This window comes from Dipteris shenzhenensis, chromosome 27 (genome assembly GCF_047967505.1).
Source record: "Dipteris shenzhenensis isolate YYH24624 ecotype China chromosome 27, Dip_SZ_1.0, whole genome shotgun sequence".
Lineage (NCBI taxonomy): Eukaryota > Viridiplantae > Streptophyta > Polypodiopsida > Gleicheniales > Dipteridaceae > Dipteris > Dipteris shenzhenensis.
In genome coordinates, this window is record NC_141622.1 from 20,140,913 (window position 1) to 20,164,738 (window position 23,826).

The 23,826-nt window shown below is 46.5% G+C and overlaps 1 pseudogene across 1 annotated transcript; it reads left to right on the forward strand.

Moving 5' to 3' along the window:
- The first annotated feature begins 1,997 nt into the window (after positions 1-1,997).
- Positions 1,998-2,958, forward strand: LOC147884006 (copper transport protein ATX1 pseudogene; annotated as a pseudogene). Its single transcript, XR_015543621.1, has 3 exons — positions 1,998-2,194; positions 2,403-2,499; positions 2,687-2,958. The product of XR_015543621.1 is annotated as a copper transport protein ATX1 pseudogene (transcript).
- The last annotated feature ends 20,868 nt before the right edge of the window (positions 2,959-23,826 follow it).

The following is a 23,826-nucleotide window of genomic DNA, read 5'->3' on the forward strand; positions in this document are numbered from 1 at the left end:
TAAAAACAAATACATGTATCTACCAATGCAATTGATTTCCAGTTAAGGGAACATTCACCCACTTGTGTCCTAAAAGAAAAAGGTTCATCTCCAATGCACATAGTATATCAACTTGCAGTGGTATCTATACACTTGGATATATGGAATTGCAGTGGTAAATATGCACTTCTATGCCTACCCCTTACCCTCATGAAAAGACACCTTGAGATGCGAAAAAGGACAACGTGTTAACGCGCTATCTTTTTTGGCATCTCAAGCTGTCTTTTCATGAAGGCTTTTCATGAAGGCTTTTCTACTCAATCCTCCATGTATCAATACTTTCTTTCATACTCACAAAAGGTTGCTTCGACCATTTCATCTTTTGTCTACAAGTATGCTTTGGTGTATAGGTTTAATGGTCTTTGGAATGCTATTGGACTCTTGGAGGAATAGGTCACATGGTCTTTTGAACGCTATGCAAGGAGGGGACTATTGGACTGCCCGAGGGACCAAAATAGGCAGCGCATTAATGTGCTGCCTCTTTTACTACCCTCGACAGTCCAAGTGCCCCTCCCTTGCATCTGATTCGCACAACAACTTGCTCCTCAATCGAGTTGTTGTGTGAATCAGAAACTCACAAGAAAGAAAAACGATCTTTTTAAAATCACACACACATATCTGTGCTTTGAGGTTGGATTATATTCACCCAATGTTTAGATCTAAGGGCTCTAATTCATTCCATGGTCCTACCATTTAGATCTAAGGACTCTGATTCATTCCATGGTCCTAACCGATTAGCCTCGTTAATATAGAAACAATGTATTAAGTTTCTCCATAGAAACAAAGAAATGCTAATGGGAAGCTTCACATGGTTTTCTTTAAATGCCATGATCTTAGTATGAGCAGAGAAGAAAGATTCTGCATAGATGCTGCATAGAAAAGGCTTATGGGCGAGAAGCTAATAACATCCATAGCCAGGACATTGACAAAACGTTTCATATAAACGCAGTCCAAACACAGATATGGTCGGTTCCTCTTTGTGCCATAACGTGAATGGCGGATCTTTTGCTTAATCTAAAGGCGCTGCACCCAGTTCAAGAAGCAACGTAGGACCAAGATGTATGTGGCTCCAAAAACACCAGCGACCAAGCCCTGAGAATCGAGATGGACAAGATCCACGATGCAAGTCATGCGACTATCTGCCACCTTGAGGAAGTTGATTTTGGGACCCAATGAGAGAGAGCAAAGGCAAAAGATTTGTTAATCGATGGGAGCAGCAGCGGTGGCGCCATCGAAATCCGTAGCGAAGTCTGATGGAGCGACGCTCTGCATCTTAGAGAGGCATAGCATTTACATGCGCGTGCAAAGGCAAACGATCACCGATCAGAGCTAAACTAGAGAGACTCTTGAGAAAACCTAAAGCAAACTGGCAAACTGGCAAATGCTTATGTTGATTGGCATTCATGCGACAATGCGTTCCCTTATGTTCGTAATTCGGATTTGCTGCTTGCTGTTTTTGTGAGAAAAACGTACATACCTTGTTGATTTTGGATTGTCGCAGGGCCAAACCATGAATGGAGTGAATGGATGTTTAGTAGAGCGTGGCGGGAATCCAGGAAGGAAGTCCAACTTCCTTCCACCTTGCTCAGGAAGGAAGTCCAACGTCCAGGAAGGTAAAGAGACGGTAATGACTGCCACCTTGCTCAGGAAGGCAATCCAACTTTCTTCCTGAACTGCCTGGGGCAGTGCCTCTTTTGCTGCGCAGGCAGCTCAGGAAGGCAGTCCAATTTCCTTCCAGGAAGGAAGTTCCACCAACTGTCTTCCTTCCAGGCAGTCCAGGAAGGAAGTTCCACCAACTTCCTTCCAGGCAGTGCAGGAAGGAAGTTCCACCAACTTCCTTCCTGACGGTAATGACTGCCACCTTGCTCAGGAAGGCAGTCCAACTTCTTTCCTGGACTGCCTCAATACATCCGAATTCCTGGACTGCCTCAATACTTCCTGGACTGCCTCAATACATATACCCTGCTTCTACATCCGAATTCTCATCCCAGATTTACGAGTTATCCTACTCTGTCGTCATCCCTCTAGCTCTCAAACTATCTTCCTCGGCAATCCTTCTCTGTTTATAAGTCCGGTAGACTTATTATACTGCAACACTCCAAGCTTTGGATTTAAAACCACCGCTGTGCCGGCGTTTGGTCAGCACTCGATGGAGGTGATGTTATTATATATGCTCTCGTAGATGATCGCTGGTTTCGGGATCTAGATGTGTTTCGAATGCGTATCTATATCGTCAGGCGCATCTTGCAGTTTGGCTTTGAAGTTATAGGACCTCGCAGAGAATGTGTTCTCGTAGCTTAGTTAATTCGGCGATCATGAACGGATCTCTGATTCAAATCTATGGCTTCGGTGGATGTTTGCAGGCCTCGACAAGTTGTCTGCAAATGGTAGAGCTCCTCGTGCGTATGAATTGTAGTGGTTGTGAGCGAAAGGTCCGCAAGGCACTCTCGAAGCTGAAAGGTACGCATTTTTATGTGTGGGCAAGCCTGATCGTTCCATGATAGGCTAGAGCATGTAAAAAAACCTCAATCCTAGCTCGCTGTTGTCACTTGCAAGGCGATTGAGTTTGCATGAAATGTAGGTCTAGAGGGATCACGCAGATTTGTGTACCAACGTCGTGACTCTGACTGGCGAAACCTCTGCGCAGGTGTGGACGATGTGGATGTGGATTTAACGACGGGAAAAGTGACTATAACTGGATATGTAGATCGGAGAAAAGTGCTGAAAGCGGTGAGAAAGACGGGAAAGAGAGCGGAATTCTGGGCAGAAGGCTACAGATCATACACAGGCAGTTATCACCCTTACATGGTTGGGGACTACTCGATGCAACCGCAAGCATACAGGAGCAAACTCCCATTGCAAGACTCCCATCCGATATCAAAAAACAGCAATTGCAAGACTCCCACTCGAGCTATTTAGACAGACAGACTCCCATTCGAGCTACAAGTTAGGACTTACAGAGGCAGCGAAACGTCTTCACGTATGTTGGCATGGAGCTCATTCTCCGATTTCAAACGAAGGCCCTCCCATCACCAGCGTCATTTCGGACACCTTCATTTGAAGCTCAAGCTCTCCGATCGCTTTCCATTTTCGTTAGTCCCCTGCATTTCGTTCAGTCAAAGCTAAAGCTCTCGGAACGTCTTCCATTCGTCAGTCCCCTGCATTTCACTTCTCTTCCCTGCTTTTTGGTTTCTCCTTCCCTTTCAACCACCTCTTGGAATCATAGATTTTTTGCTTCTTTCGGAATCGTGGATTTTCTGCTTCCTCCTTGCGCATGCTTGGAAAGCTTCGCTCACAATTCTGTGGAACAAGAGATCCCATTCGCTATTGATTTGTATCATTGCCCAGGTGGTTGTGTTTGCTTGCACTGAAGACGTTCAACGCTAATGCAGGCTGTGTTTGCTTGCAGTGTGACGGGAATGAGAAGACATTCAAGTCTAATGAGAACATTGGCTCGCAATGACTTATTTCGGACCAATCAACTAATTTCGAGCGGGAGAAAAACAGTCTGTTTTGTTCGAGTAGAATACCTTCGAGGGCCGGCCAGCGAGGCTAGCGAGCGTGCAGGGCCAAACTCACCAACCAGCCTAGGATGTAAGAATATTGATGGAAATGGATAAGCCGTGAGAGGGATCCCGAAGACACGCTATGGAGTGCAATTTGCAAACCTACAAACGCTGTCGGAGATGCATTTTCAAACCCTGGCAAAACCAAAAAGATCTGGAGGAGATGTCAAAGTGAAGATGCTCCAATAAGGGAAAGGCTTGAGTGGAGTTTCGCAATCAAGTCGCTATCCTAGATTGCAAAAGTTGGAAGCAATATTGTTAGGAATGGCCTCATAGGAAGGTGATGTGAAAGAGATTTCGAGGCAATGCACACCGGGTGGGAATCATGACTTAAAGAATGAATGAAAACCTCAAAATCAAAAAACAAAACAAGAGCACACTTTAAGGTGGGTTTCACACCCGTCTAAATGGACTCTCAATACAGGAGCGCCCGTCTAAATTGGCAGGTCTCCATTTGCTTATAGGTTTGGGCTTGGACAAGAGCAAGAGCAAAGTCATCCGAGGGTGAATTGCCGCCCACGGCACAGTGAGTATATTGAGAGAAATGGTGGACCAGGAAAGATGCGCATCCAATCCGCTACAAATTCATATCGAGCTCCCCTCCGATATCAAAAAACAGCAATTGGCACATTGCAAGACTCCCATCCCGGATTGCGACATACCAAAAAAAACCCCATCCACCAGCACCTCGCGATCCTCATGTGATTCTCCATCTGATTTAGCGTTGCCATTTGCCTTGTATTCCAAGATGCGGCCATTAGCTCCTTTGGTTTGATGAGCTTCGTCGTAGTTTCGTCTTCTCCATGCTAAGGTTGGCAAGTGGTCTCCGCATTAAGACTTGTCACTTGCTTGCCACCTCCACGCCAATCTATAGCAATGCAATGCTTCAGTTCCCAATCGGCTGGTTCATGAAAGTTGTTGATGAGTAGGTCGTATAGCATGGTGCCACACTATCATTTTGACATTGGAAAACTTGTGTGTCACTTGTCAAAATGCCCGGCTATGCAATGGAACCCAGCAACCACATCTCGACAACACCACATCCAAATCAACCGCAATTAGATCACTGCACTACATCTCCGCAATCAGATCACCGTTGTGCTCTCATCTCCACATCCAAAAAACCCTCAGAAACCCAAATTTTTGCTAGGAAGAGCCAGGGGGAGAGATTCATCAACATAGCCCATTGCATTACCATGGCGGGAGACATTAGTTAGTGATCACCGAGAAGGATAGCCTTATAAGGATTCAAAGACATTATTATGGCGGGAGACATTACCATTACAAGTATAGCCTTACAAGGATAGCCTTACAAACTAAAGTCGTTACAAATCACCGTTGCATTACCATGGCGGGAGACATTAGTTAGTGATCACCGAGAAGGATAGCCAGTTTGAACAGTACATAGGATCACTTGTGGCGTCTGATTCCAAGATCAACCACAAGGAACTTGATTAACACGCAACGTCCATTAGGGGTGTTCGGTTATGCTGGAGGCTTCATTGAACTTCGAATTGCTTTCGTGCAAAGACGTCATGTGATCTGTCATTACCGTCTCTTTACCGGATTCTTTCTGTCATTTTGGACTTTTTCGGTCCTGCACTGCAGCTTCCACGAATCTATCCGTCTTCTAGTTCTTCTGCCAAGGTTCCCAAGCTGTGCCGAGCATCACCACATGATGAAAATCATGAGATCATACGGACTCGCAGTTGAAGGCGGCTTTTTATTAGCCATGCAGTAAAGTATGAAAGCTGACGCTGAACTCGTGGCTTTGGAAGACCCGTGACTGAGGGGACGGTAGGTACTCGAAGAAGAAGCAGCAGCAGCAGCTTACGATGATGAAGCTTCGCATGAAGCACCATCCAAAATAGCTCCTCTTGCTTCTTTGCAAAAAAAAAAGCTCCTCCTCTTGCTTCCTCTCCAGAACCTACAATTTGCTTTACACCACCACGAAGATCCAGATCCATTCCACCAAGATGCGAGCAATCTTTCTTCTCTCATGCTCATTCGCGAGTAAGTGCTAAATGAGAAGGATTCCCGCCACGCTCTACTAAACATGCATGTTTAGTAGACGTGAGCGATCTCTCTTCTCATGTTTAGTAGAGCATCAAAAATCATCCGACATTTCACTTCTCCATTCCATTTCATGCTTCCGAGCCTCAAGCAAAAGAGGACTGCCTTCCTTCCTTCCTAGACTGCCTGGGGCAGCAAAAGAGGCAGCGCATTTGGTGGCAGTAGGACTGCCTGGGGCAGCAAAAGAGGCAGCGTGTTAACACTCGCTGTGGTGGCAGTAGGACTGCTTAACGCGCTGCCTCTTTTACTGCCCCAGGCAGTCCTACTGCCACCACAGCGAGTCACCTTTGGACTGCCTGTGATTGATCGTCTTCCTCATCGTTCTCTTCTAAGAATGTATACGAACATGCTTACCTTGCCCCAGGCAGTCCAGGAAGGAAGTTGGATAACCTTGCTCGCTGTGGTGGAACTTCCTTCCTGGACTGCCTAGGGCAGCAAAAGAGGCAGTGCGTTAACGCGCTACCTCTTTTGCTGCCCCAGGAAGTCCAACCGCCACCACAGTGAGCCACCTTGCTTCATATCTCTTTCGGCTCACTTTGCTTCATATCTCTTTCTTGCTTGCACTCTTACCGTTATGCTTGCCTCCCTAGGCTATGGTCGTTGAATTTCTGAAGAGAAAAGAGGAGTACTTACCTCAAAAGCTCTTTGCTCGTTGATCTTTGTTGAAGGCCGCAAGGAGGTCGATGTTGTTGAAGTTTGTTGAAAGCCACAAGCAGCTCGATGTCACTGCAGGCATCTCGGAAAGGAAGGAGTTGACATCGCTTAACTTTTGAACTGTGGGAAGATGAGAGGGCAGGAATGGAAGGGGGTGGGGAGTGTTGGAGGAGTGTGAGGAGCATTTGGGGGAAGCTTCAAAGCTAGAGAGAAAGAGAGATAAAATCGCTTCAAGGCTGGAGAGAAAGAGAGATAGAATCTGACCCAGCCCACCACGCCCTTCCTCATAATATCTCCAGATTTTGTAGTAATGATTTTGCAGGCGATGGTCATTATTAGATAGATTTTGCAGGTGTAGCCTTTAGAGAAACGATTTTTGAGGGATTTTGCAGGCCTGGTCATTATTAGACGGTAGGAGAAGACCGCATAACTAACACCTTGTAATAGTGAGGAGAACACCATGTAATGACTCATGATGGAAATATTAATATTGCTTGTTCATGCAAATGTGAAGTAAACTAATACATTTCGATAGTTTTCATTTTAGATATGGATTTGAAGATACTACTCATTCTAACTATTGCTAGTAAAATATAGTAATTATAAATCTTTAATTTTTTTCTTGATATTTTAGTTTTTCAATACCAATATATAAATTTGAAAGTTACTTCTCTTTTTATTCATTTATATTAAATGTACACCCTTACTGAATGAAGAGCAGTTCATGTAATATGTTACTATTCTCATTATTGAAAGCATTCAATGTTTTATTTTATCATTACTTTTTCACAGTAAAGGAAACATGATTTGAACATGTACTTCTGGAAACATGCTAGCCAAGATGCAGGCAAGTGGGTAAGCTTTCTTGGAGCATAAATTGTGGTAATTGGCTGTCCTGATGAATATGATGTGGTTGTTATTAAACAGATAACACCTTGCATTGTTGTTTGTCCACGCTCGCTTATTTGGCCTCGCTCGCTTTTTGGTAATCCTCCATCTCCCCCACCCCCTCCCCCTTCCCCCTCCATCTCCACCACCCCCTCCCCCCTCCATCTCCACCTCCCCCTCCCCCTCCCTCTCCCCCTTCCCCCTCCCTCTCCACCTCCCCCTCCCCCCTCCATCTCCATCTCCATCTCCCCCTCCATCTCCACCTCCCCCTCCCCCTCCCCCCTCCACCACCCCCACCACCTCCCCTTTTCACTCTCTCTCTTTCTTTCTCTCTCTATCCCTCCCCCTTTCTCTCTCTTTCTCTCTCTATCCCTCCCCCTTTCTCTCTTTATCTCTCTCTTTCCCTCCCCCTCTCTTACTTTCTCTCTCTCTTACTCTCTCTCCCTCTCTCTCCTCTCTCTCTCTTTACTCTCTCTCTCTCTCATTCTCTCCCCACCCCCCTCTCTCTCTTTTCTCTCTCATTCTCTCCCCATCCCCCTCTCTCTCTTTTCTCTCTCCTCTCTCCCCCTTCCCCCCCTCTCTCTCTTTTCTCTCTCCTCTCTCCCCCTTACCCCCACTCTCTCTCTCTTTCCCCCCACCTCTCTCTACCCCTCTCCCCCTCTCTGTATTTCCCCCCCCTTCTCTCTCTCTCTCTCTCTCCCCCTTACCCCCACTCTCTCTCTCTTTCCCCCACCTCTCTCTACCCCTCTCCCCCTCTTTGTATTTCCCCCCCTCTCTCTCTCTCTCTCTCCCCCTTACCCCCACTCTCTCTCTCTTTCCCCCCACCTCTCTCTACCCCTCTCCCCCTCTCTCTATTCCCCCCCCTCTCTCTCTCTCTCTCTCTCTTCCCCTTACCCCCACTCTCTCTCTTTTTTCCCCCCCTCTCTCCACCCCTCTCCCCCTCTCTCTATTTCCCCCCCCCTCTCTCTCTATCTCTCTTCCCTCCCTCTCTCTACCCCTCGGCCCGCCCCGCGGCGGCGCCCCACAGAGTCACCACCGCAGCGCCCTCGCCCCACAGAGGCGCCACCGCAGCGCCCTCGCCCGCGACGGCGCCCGCCACCTCTGCCCTCGTGGCCATCCCCCGGTCGCCCTCGTCGCCCCGCCCCGCCAGCCACCCCCGCCCCCTGTCTGCCCCCTCTTTGCAGCGCCCCACCCCCTTCGCTCACCCGCCCCACCCCCTCAACGCAACCCCGCCCCTCCTACTGACCTGCGGCACTGCAAGGCAGTGCCGCCCCTCTCCCCCGCACCCCCGAACCCCTCCACTCGCGCCCTCTCCCCCGTACCCCCGAACCCCCTCTTCCCGCCCCCGCCCCCCGCCACCCCCCGCCCTCCCCCGTCGCAAAGCCCCCCTCTCCCTTCACCCCTTGCCCCCCTCCCCTCTCATCCCCTCTCATCCTCTCCCCTCCCCCTCCTCCTGGTTCACAACCCCCCCTGCGCGAAACCCCCCCTGCGCAACCCCCCCTTGCAAAACCCCCCCCCTCCCGGGCGCCGCTGTCGGGACGTGCCCCCCAGCACAAACCCAAAAAAAAAAAAAAACCTAACCTAACCTAACGCTACCCTAGGGTTAAATTAATCTTAGTTAGGTTAGTATTAACTGCAGGTTAGTTCGGTTAGCATACTTAGGTTAGGTTAGTTGGTTAACCGTAGGTTAGTTAGTCTAACTCAGCTAGATTAGGTTAAGCTAGTTTAGTTAGCAGAAACCTAGGCTAGGTTAGTTTTGCCCTTGGTTCGATTAGTTTAACCTTACCTCAGTTAACTTAACTGTAGTTACTTACACTAACTACGTTAGTTGAACTAATTATGGTCAGTCTAACCCTCACTAGGCTAGGTTAGACTAACTGATTAGCCTCTAACTAGACAAATAGGTTAGTTAGTCTAACTAGATCAACTTGGTTTCAACTCCTCGGTTGGACTTAAAGTCCATTCACACCACCATTAGGACCCCCCAACACAAAATTTACCCCTACTTTAACCCCTCGACGTTTGGGACCCAAACTGAATTCCGTTTGAACCTAGATTTCATAAACAGAAACACCACGTTACGGGGTATTTTTCCAACCCATTGCACACCATTTTGGCATCCCTAGCACACGTTCATTCGCGCCCCTGTGTGGGCCTCATTTTGCACAAATTCACTCGTATTTTCATGCCGTGACCTCCGATTAACGATTCGTCTGCACTGGCACATTTCCCTACACACGTAGGACAATCTTAGGCACATTATTCACACGACGGTCCCTACACAAACTAACACCACTCTAACTCTCTTAACAACACCACTTCCACACCCACATGTGGGACATCGACACCCTTGGCAAATCACGCACAATCTGCATGCAGTTACGTTTCGGCCAATGACTTTGACCTCAACGCTCGCCCCATCCGCATCTAACTCTACTACTGCAATAACCGCCCCCGCCAATCCTCTATCCTGAATCCCCCCCTGAGATTCAACAACTCCCTTTAACTCCTCCACGCCCCAACATGGTTGGACGCAGCTCGATGCAGAGGCTGACAACTTCTTCAATCGACGAAATCACAACAATCAAAGCCGACGTCCCTTGGGAAAACTGGAACTTCTTAAATATAATGGTAGGGGAGACCCAGCTCGCTTTCTCCAGCATTTTGATGCCGCATGTCGAGTAGGTGGCGATCAGTCCCATAAAACCAAGGTGGCTTGGTTTCCAATGGCCTTAACTGATGAAGTGTCAGAATGGTACCTTGACCTTCTCGTGGAAGAACACGCCACATGGAACCTACTTCAAACCGAATTCAAACGACGTTTTCAAACGGAGAGGCTACAAGATGATCCCGCTCTCCAACTCAGCAAGATCGAACAAGGCCGAAGGGAAGATGAACGCACATACCTGGGAAAGATGAAGAGATTGATCGCCAAATGTGACCCACACCCAGATGCAAAGTACCTCACAGCATGGTTCATAGTAGGTCTAAGAAAGAAAATCGACAAGGATATGAAAAAGATAAGTAGCTATGAAACATTCAGTGCTGCTCATGTGCTGCTCATGCGGCAGCCATTGACATCGAAGATGGCATGACAGATTCAGACACTAGCAGTGATGACGGTAGATCAAATACATGAGATAAGCACTCGAAAAAGGGTAAATCAAAGGACACTACCGAAACATCCAATGAAGATCACCTAGAGGCCATGACCATGAAGCTGAAAGAAGACATGATGCAGGCCATGGATCAAAAACTCCACTTGTCTCAATCGCCAACTCAAATATATCCACGGCGAGAAAATGTCTGGTGCCCACACTGCTTGGCAAATCATACAGCAAATGAATGCCCAGTCCTAAGAGCAAGGATCACTGCACAAGCAAATCCACCGCCACAGTTGTGGTGCCATATCTGTGTCGTCGGTGGCCATGATGAGAATAGTTGCATCTTCAACATGCGCAACAATCCGCCTCGACCTCCACAATACCAAGCGGCACCCATGCCAGTATACAGGCAACCGGCACTTGCACAAGCGCCCCCAGTTCCGAGGCTAAATCCTGTTCCCATTCGGACACAAGTCCCACAGCTACTCAGGAATCCAAATCCACGACCGTATCGAAGAGCACCAAACCCAGCTCCTCAAGCAGTTCCAATACATCAATTACAAGCCAAGGAAGTAGACTCGCTATTTGAGTATGAAGCAGAGTACCTAGTGTACTATGTAGATGGTGCAGAGGGTCTAATACCACTTTATGCCAATCAAGTACGACCCAACACATTTCGTGCACCAATCAAGTGTTACGGTTGTGGAGAAAATCATCGGATTGCAGAGTGCCCTCATCGTGGTAGCCCAGCTACTTTCCAACCACTCTGCAGAGATTGTGGCATAGGACATGCCTGTATGGATTGTCCCATGAAAAATAAGATCCTAGAACCAACAGAGGTTAAGCCTGACATCCCCATCGGCATCATTGGGGTGGACCATCAAAGTCTGGGTCTGGCAAGTGTAAAGTCACAACTTATCAATGTCATTACACACCAACAAAAAGAGGCCACGAAGGACCGACAAAAACATGCACAATAAACCTCGCCCTTGAAGGGGAGGAAGAAAAATTGGTTTTCATTGGGAAACAGCTCCGTCAAGAAGATGAAATCAAACTCAAAGAACTCCTAATGGAATATCGTGACTGCCTAGCATGGTCATACAAAGAGATGAAAGGAATTTCACCAGAAGTGGCAGTACACACGATACCTATAAGGGAAGGTGCTCACCCTAAGGTATGTGGACCTTATCGCACAAATCCTAAATATGGCACCATGGTTTATGACGAGTTGGAAAAACTCCTAGATGCCGGATTCATCTACGAGATAGAGCACACTGATTGGGTTTCACCCATCGTCATTGTGCCTAAACGCAACAAGAAGCTCAGAATATGCGTAAACTTGAAAAATGTGAATGCCGCCATAATTAGGGATCACTACCCCCTACCCTTAACAGAAACAGTTGGAAAAGGTGGTAGGATCCAAAATATATAGCTTCTTGGATGGCTTCAGCGGCTATAACCAAGTGCAAATTGCTCCTCAAGACTAATCAAAAATAGCATTTGCTACAGAATGGGGTATTTTTGCATATAGAGTCATGCCATTCGGCCTTCGTAATGCCCCAGCCACATTCTAGCGAGTCATGTTCACAGCTTTCAAGTCATTTTTGAATAAGTTTTTACAGGTGTTCTTGGATGATTTGTGCATCCATTCAAACAAACAGGACCACTTCAAATGTCTTGAAGAAGTACTAATAAATGCAGGGAGTATGGCATCTCCCTAAATCCAACAAAATGCCAATTCATGGTCACCCACGGAGTTGTTTTGGGACACATCTCTCAACATGGGATTGCAATTGACATGGACAAAATCAAAACCATCATGGAATTGCCTCCTCCTACAAGTTCGAAAGGTGTACAGGTCTTTATGGGACATGCCGGCTATTATAGAAGATTTATATTGCGGTATGCCATGATAGCTAGACCACTTTACAAATTATAAGTGGAGTTCTTATGGACCGAAGAGTGCAACCAAGCCTTTGAGCTTTTAAAGTGGCGCCTAATCACAACACCCATCCTTATATCTCCCAATTGGGATATTGATTTTCATGTTCATACTGATGGATCCAAGTATGCAATTGGGAGTGTGCTTTGTCAACCTGGTGAACATAAGAAAGACTACCCCTTCTACTTCGCCAGTCAACAACTCAATGATGCAGAGATCAACTATACAACCACAGAAAGAGAAGCCCTAGCAATGGTGTATAGTGTAAAGAAATTTCAGCACTATCTACTCGCAAATGATTTTGTCTTCAAAACCGACCATCAAGCATTGCTTTATCTTGTGAACCATCCATGTACCACAGGAAGAATAACTAAATGGCTCCTCTTGCTGCAAGAATTCAACTTCAAAATCGTGGTCTGCAAAGGTGCCCAACACTACATTGCCGATCACGTCTCGAGTCAAGACAGGAGAAGAAGCCATTGGAGTAGAAGACGACTTACCAGATGCCACAATATTTCAAATAAATGCTATTCCAGAGTGGTGTGGAGATATCATTGGGTACTTGATGGCAGGAAGACCACCCCCTGACATGAAAGCAGTAGATGCCAGAAAATTGATATTAAAGGCTGCACCCTATCAACTCATTGCAGGACAACTGTACAAGATGGGCAAGGACCAGATATTAAGAAGATGTGTAATGCCTCATGAGATCCTGCCAATCCTGAGTGAAGTCCATGAAGGCATTGCAGGAGGACACTTCCAAGGGGAAGCCACAGCAAGAAAAGTTCTTCTCCCATGCTACTGGTGGCCAACAATGTGGGCAGATGCCTATGAATATGTAAAAGGCTGTGATGTATGCCAACGGACTATTAAACCACAACACAAAGACTTCAATCCCCTAACACCAATTGTTGCACAACAACCATTTGAAAAATGGGGGATTGACTATGTGGGTCCCATACATCCAGCAGCAAAAGGAACATAGGCATGCTACATCATTGTGGCCATTGATTACTTTACAAAGTCGGCTAAAGCTAAAGCAGTCAGAAAGGCAGATGCCAGAAGCACAGCAAGATTCTTATACGAAAATGTGATCACCCCATTCGGATGCCCCATTGAAATTGTGTCGGATAGAGGCACACATTTTGTCAATGAGGTAATCCAAGAACTCTTGTCTAGCTTCATGGTCATCCATAGAAAAAGCACACCCTACTACCCCCAAGGGAATGGACTCGGTGAATCCACAAACAAAATCATATGCAGTATCCTCACCAAGGTAGTAGAACCACAGCATTTTGATTGGGCAGAGAAACTGAATGCGGCCTTATGGGCATACAAAACCACATTCAAGGTCAGTACATGGAACACACCTTTTCAATTGGTGTACGGCATTGAAGCCATGGTCCCACTCGAATTTGTAATACCAAGTCTACGCATCGCAGTACAGGAATGCATGGGTGATCATGAGTCCTTGAAAGAAAGGCTCTGTCAGTTGGAAAAGCATACAGAGACAAGACTAGTTGCCTACCATGCCATGACAACAGAAAAACACAAAAGAAAGGCATGGTTTGACAAGAATCTGAAAGCTAAAGACATCGAGGAAGGCGACTTAGTCCTATTATACAATGTTAAAGTACACAAGGGAAAACTGAAGTATCTAGGTCAAGGACCCTACCGAGTACGAAAGATGAATCCCATCGGAACTCTGCTACTTGAAACACTAGATGGAGTCCAATTCAACACAACAATAAATGGGAGCCGACTAAAGCACTACTACATCAACACACAAGCCATCACCGACAAAAACGAAGATTTGGGAAACCAAATGATCTTCCTTAGTTAGGATTATATTGTATCACGAGCACTCACTTGCATATGTACGTCTTCTCACATATAGGTAGCATCAATCGATTTTACCTAGAGCTCAGAAGTGATGAATGAGTTCTAGCTGCCCTATGAAAATCCCAGCAAAAAAAGCATATAGTTAGTCCCTACCTAGCTACTAGGTCATGTGCACTCACACGCTTTCGCTTAGACACATAGATGAATGCATGAATAATTGTACCACACACTTTCATTCCAGACTTTCAAATGATGTATAAAAAAAGATCTCTCTCCCACACACACACACAGAAAAGTCATACCGGCATGCCAATCAATCTAATGATCAATGGTACCCTACATGCACATGGATGCAGATTCAGAAAAGATGCCGCCACTAAAGAGGATGCGCAGAAAGAGCCCACCGCCTCAACCACGAGACCCCCTCCAGAGTTCGCAGCCATCTACATCCTCTCAACCACGGAGACCACAAGCATTCGTGGTCCAAAGCGATAGCTCCGAAGAAGATTCAGTGCATGACCAAGCAGAACAAATGCCACCCCAGTCACAACCGGCATACACAGCCATTAACAAGGCCCAATCACTGGAACTTGTCTGGCCACCCACATCGACTTATGCTCTTTCCCAGGAAGCAACATCTTACTTAGAGCAACGAGGTCTAGGTAGTTTTCATGAGAGCCTCAAATCCTTGGAGGACAGTCCTAACCTGACCACCTACATCAAGGACTTTCTCCATTCTTACTACTCTAGCAATGCAAAGGATGGCAAGTACGGTACAATCACTGTACAGCAGAGCCCACTGAACATTATCCTCGATAGTACAGTCATTCAAAGGGCTTTCTCACTACCAAAACAAGGTGGCAAATACCCTAAAGGGTCTGCTGATGCAAAGTTTATCGAAGTACAATCTCTCCTCACCAAGGGCACACTGATCCATAGAGATGGCATATTGCTTCGCACAATCCTTGACCATCGCCTCAAGGAAGCAGCAGAATTCCTATCCACAGTCCTGGGAATTAAATACGGCAAGGAACACTCCCTTCCACTCCGCACATTTGTTTTGCTGAGTAGGAAGCTAAAACAAGACTGGGTCCAGCACTTCGTGATTTTCTTTACCAAGAAACTCGATGGTTCTTCGGGCCAAAAATGTAAAATTCTACACTTATTGGCTATAATCATCAAAAAATAACTACACGAAAGAGAAATGACTTTGCCCTAGTCACCAAAACCAATTGAGGAGTTGGACATACCCTTCTCACCAGTATGGGAGCTGTCACCAACTTCTCCAGCTATCACATTGATAAGTGCAGATGCCTTAACCGAACTTAGGGATCTGCACTTATCAATGTGATAGCTGGAGAAGTTAGTGATGGCTCCCATACTGGTGAGAAGGGTGTGTCCAACTCCTCAATTGGTTTTGGTGACTGGGGTAGAGTCAACATACTCTCGGATCCATTTTATTACCCGTCCTCGGGTTATGCCTGCTGTAATGCTTTTGCACCATACAATTTGTAGTCAATAGTCAAGAAGCTTATCTCCTCTTAAGGAGGGGTAGATGACTGTGAATGTCAGAGGGGATCTCGTTGCTGAGGTTGCGGACTCTGCCATCGAATCTTCTTAGGAAGAGGTTTAGCGGGGGTCTCGTTGTTGAGGCTGGCATTTCTTGCTATCTTGCATACATGTTGGATGTGATTGCACCCGTAGCATTGAGCTTGTAGATAATTAGTATGCAAGTTTGATATTTTTGCATATAGGAGACAGCTGTGATGTTTGACGGGGGTCTCATTGTGGAGGATTGGTATAAAAGGATGTTGGTCAAGAAGCTTATTTCCTCTTAAGGAGGGGTAGATGACTGTGAATGTCAGAGGGGATCTCGTTGCTAAGGTTGCGGACTCTGCCATCAAATCTTCTTGGGAAGAGGTTTGGTGGGGGTCTCGTTGTTGAGGCGGGCATTTCTTGCTATCTTGCATACATGTTGGATGCGATTGCACCCGTAGCATTGAGCTTGTAGATAATTAGTATGCAAGTTTGATATTTTTGCATATAGGAGACGGCTGTGATGTTTGGCGGGGGTCTCGTTGCAGAGGCTACAGACACTTTTGCCAATTCATCTTGAGTTTTGGCATAGCTTCGTGTACTGCTTGTGAATTCATTACATGCTTTGAGAGTATGGAATGAAATGTGAGTGCATGTGATGTGTCTAACTATATGCTTATTTGTGGGATTTGATAGGGAAACTAAGACTCAAACATCCCTAATATGCTTATCCAATGGAAGCAACTCCAAATCAGGATCATATCTGCTCATCCAACAATCAACTAGGAACATTCAATCGGGACTAAAACCCTGCGCATAATTTGCCAAGACTTGTCTGAAGATGAGAAGAATATCTTTTGCCTGTCTACACATGCCGGGTTTATAACACTCAGGACGGATGCTTTCATTGCATATGTCTGCCTCATGGGTAGTCCTCCCCTCAGGGTTATTGCAGGTTTGTTGCCATTGCTACAAAGGCCATCCCTATTATTTGCACGGCATGACATAACCGACATCCCACCCATGCAGCTGATCATCCCATCGCACCAGCAAAAAGAAGTGTCGGAAGATGATAAGGCCTATCTCACATCCAACTTCCCATATCTAACCACTCTTTCTGCCAACATCATAACCTCACTTCCCCTTGCTGCTTCCACCCTCTTAACCTTCCCCGAGCTCCATCCTAACATTTATTCCCTCCATCGTCTCTTTGCTCATACCTCTCACCATTTTCAACTTACCCAATAGTCACAAACTTACGAGCCCCTCACACCTAGCTTTTTCCCCTCCCTTGCTAATCCTACCCTTGAGGATTACCAAGCTGCTCAAACCATTTGCCCAAATCTTCCCCCCCTCCCCTCTGCTCCCCCTTCCACCACTATCACTCTTCCATATTTCTCCCCAATGTCCCCCAATTTTCTCCCTGCCCCATCATCACCTCCGACACTTCTGGTGCTTCCATCAGCAGAAAATGACACAGTATTTGATTTTGAATATCAGGATCCGGATAATCCAATTCGTACGCCCATGCCAAGTTCCAATGATGGGTATGATTTTGATGAAATACCACTTCCCAGTAACCCAATCAAGGAATTTTGGAGCAAATATCCTGATATGAAAACTCGAGGTGGATGGACCCTGGACAACTTTCCTACCAACATTCGTCAGCATCAAATGAGTGAAAGTTGGATTAGCAAGTTGGATCCACAACCTGATTGCGCCATCCCAAGCTCTTTGATGTAATCTTCTTAAAGGAGTACTTATGGGCACCTCCATGTCTCAGAACCCATCCCAAGTTCTATGCAGTTCCACGGTGTAAAAAATGGAAAGCCAACATACACACTTTGGTTGAAGATCGAGTCATTAATTGGCCAATGATCGAACCCTACTCTGGTGTAGAATGGAATATCCAAGGTACCATGGTCCGAGCACTTCAGCACCATGAACAAATAATGCGCGGCAACATTGATCGCTTCCTTCGCCAAAGTGCCATATTCTGTAAAACATTGGAATTCATTCTGGAGGTCCCATGTTACCTTGATTCCCATTTGCCTCCACTCAACTTTAATCTCAATGAAAGGATTGATGCTCAGATTACAAGCTGGCTCTATCAAAGAGTGATCTTCTTGGAGGCACGCCACATATCTCTGTTCGAGCAAATGGTGGATACAGGCTACTTGGAAATTGCGCAAAAATTGTATGGTGCTAAGGCTTTACAACAGGATTGATTGGCACGACACAAATTCCACAGCCACTGGACTAAAAACATGGCAACCCAGGTACGTGATCGCAATAAGCCATTACCCGAGGATGGGTAATAAAATGGATCCGGGAGTATGTTGACTCTGTGCCAACATGAACTTATGAAGAAAGGGAATGTGTTACAACTTTGTGATACAACTGTGTGTGACAACTTTGTGTTACGACTTTGTGATACAACTTTGTGTTACGACTTTGTGATACAACTTTGTGTTACGACTTTGTGTTACAACTTTGTGTTACAACTTCTACATGTAGAGAGAGAATGTGTTACAACTTCTACATGTACAGAGAGAATGTGTTACAACTTTGAGTTACAACTTTGTGATACAACTTTGTGATACGACTTTGTGTTACAACTTTGTGTTACATGCAGAGAGAGAAGCTCTCCAACTTGTATAAATACCCCATAATGGAATGAACCCCACACTCTTTGGGGCATTGTGTTGAGTCTACTTTGGTATTCCAAGCATTTGTCTCAAGTGTCCATGCTTCCTTGCACTGCACGTCCAAAAGCATGTCCTAACCTTGCAACCCTTCTCCCCTCTCCTCCAACCCTGCAACCCACCCTCTCCCTCTCCTCCTCCCTCCTCCTCCTTCCTCCTTCTCCTCCTCCTCCTCCTCCCTCCTCCTCCTCCTCCTCCTCCTCCCTCCTCCTCCTCCCTCCTCTCTCTTCTTTCACCCATGCTCTTACACCTTCTTCCTCTCCCACTCCTATGCTCCCCTAAACCCTTTGTTCCTCAACCCTTAAAACTCCATGATCTATGAGGGAGACGAGTTCTCCACCATGTACTCTACCCTGAACCTTGGAACCTCCTTCTAAACCCTGGAACCTCCTTCTAACCCTGGAACCTCCTTCTAAACCCTGGAACTCTTTCTAAACCCTGGAACCTCCTTCTGAACCCTGGAACCTCCTTCTAAACCCTGGAACCTCCTTCTAAACCCTGGAACCTCCTTCTGAACCCTTAAACTCCTCCTAAACCCTACAACCCCCAATGAAGGCGAAAGCCTTCATTACCTCAAGGGGGAAGAAAGAGTTTGAAAAGCTTGATTTGGTGCATTCAGACGTATGTGGTCCCATGCCTACACGGTCATTAGGTGGGGCTGAATACTATGTGACATTCATTGATGATGCAACTAGGAAAGTGTGGGCTTATGCTATAGCTCAGAAGAGTGATGTGTTCTAAATATTTCAGAAATGGCTGGCCTTGGTTGAGAATTAGTCAAGTAGAACGCTTAAATGCCTACGAACTGACAATGGTGGAGAGTATCTCTCTCATGACTTTCAGCATTTCTATGATACACGTGGGATTAAGAGGGAGCTCACATCCCCTCGTACTCCAGAGCAAGATCTAGTTGCAGAAAAGATGAATCGTACCATTTAAGAAATGTTGCAATGCATGCTTTCCAATGCAAGTCTTTCTGGTGGTTTTTGGGTTGAGGCAATGAAGACTGCAGTGCATGTGATCAATAGATCACCTAGTAAGAGTTTGGATGGTGGTATTCCTGAAGAGGCATGGAGTGGGAAGAAGCCCTCTTACTCTCATTTGCATATATTTGGGTGTGAGGCATATGTACATGTGCCAAAAGAGCTTCGAAAGAAGCTAGATCCTAAGTCTAGGAAATGCATCTTTCTGGGTTATGGTGAAAGTGGAGAGATGGGCTATCGTCTCTCGGATCCAGAAGCAAAGAAGATCATACGCAGCCATGATGTAGTCTTCAATGAGAAGAAGATGCATAAGGCACCCATGAGGGAGGAGAATCACTTTCCAGGATGTGAATCCACCTACATATGTTGATAGACAACAAGCTGTCCATGCACCAAATGTGCAAGAAATGGTACCACCAAGTACTCCCACAGGTATACAATCAAGGGTAGATGATGGATCATCTATTGGTGGAAATGATGAGCCAAGCAGGTGGGACAGCAAGCTAAAATGCCCTTGAGAAGATCATCGAGAGTGTCTAGGCCACCTGATAGGTTTGTTCCAGGGGTAGACTATGTGATGCTTACTGATTGCGGGGAGCCTTCTTGCTACAGAGAGGCTATGATGCACGAGGATCAACACAAGTGGGAGTATGCTATGCAATCAGAGATGAGTTCACTTATGAAGAATAAGACTTGGGACTTGGTTTCTTTGCCACATGGAAAGAAAGCGTTGCCATCTAAATGGGTCTACAAGATGAAGGTCACAGGTGATGATGTGCCCAAGCAACCTCCCAGCCTTCAAAATTTCAAGTAAGTTTTTGAAAAACTTCACAACAATATAAATGTATCTGTAGTGGTTCTAATGGTCTAAACTATTCATAGGTCCTTAGCGCATGTTGCACATATGCTGAAAAGCTAAAAGAGGTAAACACATTTGGTAGAAGCGTTGCATGAAAGAATAAATCTCCTCATGTTTCTTTATTCCTACATGATTTTGGGACAGATTTGAACATACTGGAACAAGGTAGCTGCCTTTTGCAGTGATCATGGAACCAGACCAAAGTCTAATGCTTTTTTAATGATATGCTAATATCTTTTCACAAAATTACATAGTACAACATACAGAGCTGGTTTTGAAGGTATCACAGACACATGTATATGTTAAATGTATGTGTGTGCATGTGTGTGTGTTGGGGGGGGCGGGGGAGGGAGTGAGAGAGGAGTTTCCCTTGCAAATTTTTGTTCCAGGTGTGTCTAGGGTGACCTCCTGACCCTGTGCTGCTCCTCCGGAGTACCTAGGCTTCCGGCTTCTACGTGTGACCTCTACACTGTTGTGTCATCCTTTTTTGACCCACCTACGCCCTGTTCTTGAATTGTGTACAGCGTTGGAATAGTCCGTACAGCAGACACTACTGCTCTGCGTCCTCTCTAGCTCCCTCTTTGTCGTGCTATCTCTGGTTTTTGTTATGGCCTACTCTGTGGGGTCTGGGTGTGTGTGAGGGTAGGCAACCTTGTTTGAACCCGATGGCGCTCATGATCTCCTCTATCCACCCTGCACTAGTTCGAACCCTACTTGATACTATCCCCATCGTATCCCAACTCCTATAAGTGTCTGATGAGTCAGGCTCTTGGCACTGTATCAAAAGCCTTGCGGATATTCACAAAGCAACAATACACCCTCTGTCTCCGTGCCCTGGCCTCCTCAATGATCCCCCTGAGTGTAAGTGTTATGCTCAAGTTGAGATAACATGATCTCGGAAGGGTCGGTGGATATTTTCCTTTAGAGGACCAACTTTCATGTTATATTTCATTGCGCTTCAAGCATATGGTTCTTTAAAGGACTCAATGTCAAGGTCCTTGGTGAGGGAGAATTGACACTGACTAGATTAAAGGTCAGGGGTCTAGGGGCATCAAAATATGTAATTGCCAAGGGGCAAATGGAATTTAACGGTACTCCAAGGGAGGGGTAAATGGCGCACTAAGGATCGACCCTAGAATTGTGACATGTGGCATGTGGAATCATCTAGGGATTTGTGGGCTTTGTGTATAGCATGTAGGTGGAACACATGTGAGTGATGATGAAGACGAGCTTGCTGTCGTAGAGATTGGATGGGTGGAAAAATTGTGTCATAGCCCGTGATTTGCTCGAGCTTATTAGTGGTGTATCATATTTGGTATAAGAGCAACAGGGGTAAGCAGACGTGGCGTGCCAAGACTTCGAGAACTATTTCTGCATCGGCTTCATTGTTGATTAATGCCTTAAGAGTGAGCACAGAGATGGTCAGGAAAGGTCCCGTCATCGATTGAGACGAAGCATCCGTCATATGTTGGAGAAACAAGGACTGGTTGCATAGTTTTGGTTGTCCTCCCATGGAAGGCAGTTGCTGTCACGAATGGGAAATGTCGCGAATACGAAAATCTGAAGAAGGCCAGTCACTAGCCGGTCCCTTTTCCTCTAGTTGGAAGCATTTTGTCAGGATTAGCGTGCGGTGATAGCCTAAAGCAATCGAGAGAAAATACAGCAAGAAAACCATGGCAAACCTCAGGGCAAGTCGATCGATCTTCTCATCTGGATCCACGACGTTGGCAGTGGCGGATGGAGCTCAGGGAACTGCCAGGCGAGGAGACGGATTGATGCACTTAGAGCACCAGAAGCGATGATGCTATTGTAGTTGCCGTGGGATGCCCCCTTGCCCTGAAGTATCTTGCTGCCTCTGATGATGGTTTTGAGGCCCTGAGTTGGCTTGCAATTGCGGTGAAGGAATTTTGGTGGGCTTACTGTGTTTGTTAGTGGTCATGGCTCTTTTTGTGAAGAGCATACGAGCTAGTTGGCGATTGAGAAATCGTGGAGCAAGGCGGGTGAACGTTGCTTTAATAGTTATCCCTTGAGCGGAGAAAGGATAGCACAGGTACAACAATGTATCGTTGGTGAGATGATCCATCTTCAAGGTTTTCCTGTGAGAACGAGTGTAGATTACTAAAGCAACGATCATTTCCTGGAGGGCTGAAAGTTTGGACCAAGCAGCTCTTCATCCTTTTCTAGTCCTGTTTATTCATTTTGTTGGTGAAAAGTTTTCCCTCTTGAATTATCATATCTTGTTGTTATAGTTTATAGTATTCAATTATCTGTTAGTTTAGCAATTATTTTGAGGATGCAAATTGTCAGTTTTCAGCTTGACTTGGCAACAAAGTTTGCAGATAGTTAAAATTTGCAGGGTCACTTGTTCTCGGTTGCTACTCTTCCCTGCTGCCCCCTTAGCGTTCAGCCCTCCCCCTCAGTCCCCTCCTCCCTCTCAGCTCCTCTTAGTCCCCCTCCCCTCTCAGCCCCTCCCTCTCCCCTCCCGTCTCAGTCCCCTCCCCCGCCCCTCCTCCTTCCCTCCCCTCTCGGCCTGCTCTCCCTACCCCACTCTCAAGACCCCCTGCCGCTTCCCCTACTCCTTGTCCTGCCCGTCCAGCTTCCTCTACCCCCTCGCGCTACCCTTCCGCCTGCCCTACCCCCTCGCCTTGCCCCTACCTCCCTCCCCGCCTCCCCCTACCCTCCACCTGTCCTTCCCACCTCCCCTACTCCCTGCCCTGCCTCTACCTCCCTCCTCACCTCCTGTACACCACCGCCCTGCCCCTCCCGCCTCCCCTACCTCCCGGCATCCCCTTCTCCTCTCCTTCTACATCCTCCTCCCCTGCCACCCTCCTCTCCTCCTCCCCTTCCTCCCACCTGACCCTAGCTCCCTCCCCGGGCTGTTGAAGCCCCCTCCTCCCAAAAAAAAGTTAAATTTTTTCTTTATGAAAAGCTCCTTTAGCCTCATGTAGCAGGGAGACTAGAGGACATATCTTATTGGTTTTTGAGTTGGTCTTCTCACCATCGATTGACGAGTGGATCCCCGTTCAATCAATCCTCGACTGCCTCCACTGGGAGCTAGAATCGTCAAATTTTCAGAAGATGAGTTGCAGCAGCTTCAATACGCATCTTTGTATCTCACCCCTCCAAGTTACAGGCCAGAGATTGGATGCTTACGGCTATACCCTCGAACCTCGCCTCTCATCTTAAAGACATTCGTTTGCTGGGACGTGTTTCTTCTAAGTTGTTTTTTATTCTCCAGAGGATGTGAGCACCTTGGTCAAAGCCAACCCCTTGCAGTTGGATTACAAGATCTTTTTGGGCCAGGTGTTCCACGCTACTTCCTCAAGCCAATGAGAATTGTTAGCTAGAACATACAGGGCCTTGGTGGTGTGCCTTATCGTCGCCGTAGGCGGTTGGCTGATTCGTAATCAACTTCATCCAGGTATTACTAGTGGCTCTATTGACATTCTTTCTATTCAGGAGCATAAGCTAGATGCCATAGATTGCGCAAAGTCAGTTAAGTTGCTTTCAGGACAAACTTTTTGGGATCCTTCTTTGGGCACGAGGGGAGGCACTTGCATCCTAGTTTCATATTCTTTTCTTCCTTTGGTTGTTGGTCATGGGGTCATCTTACCCTCTAGAGCTCAATGGATACT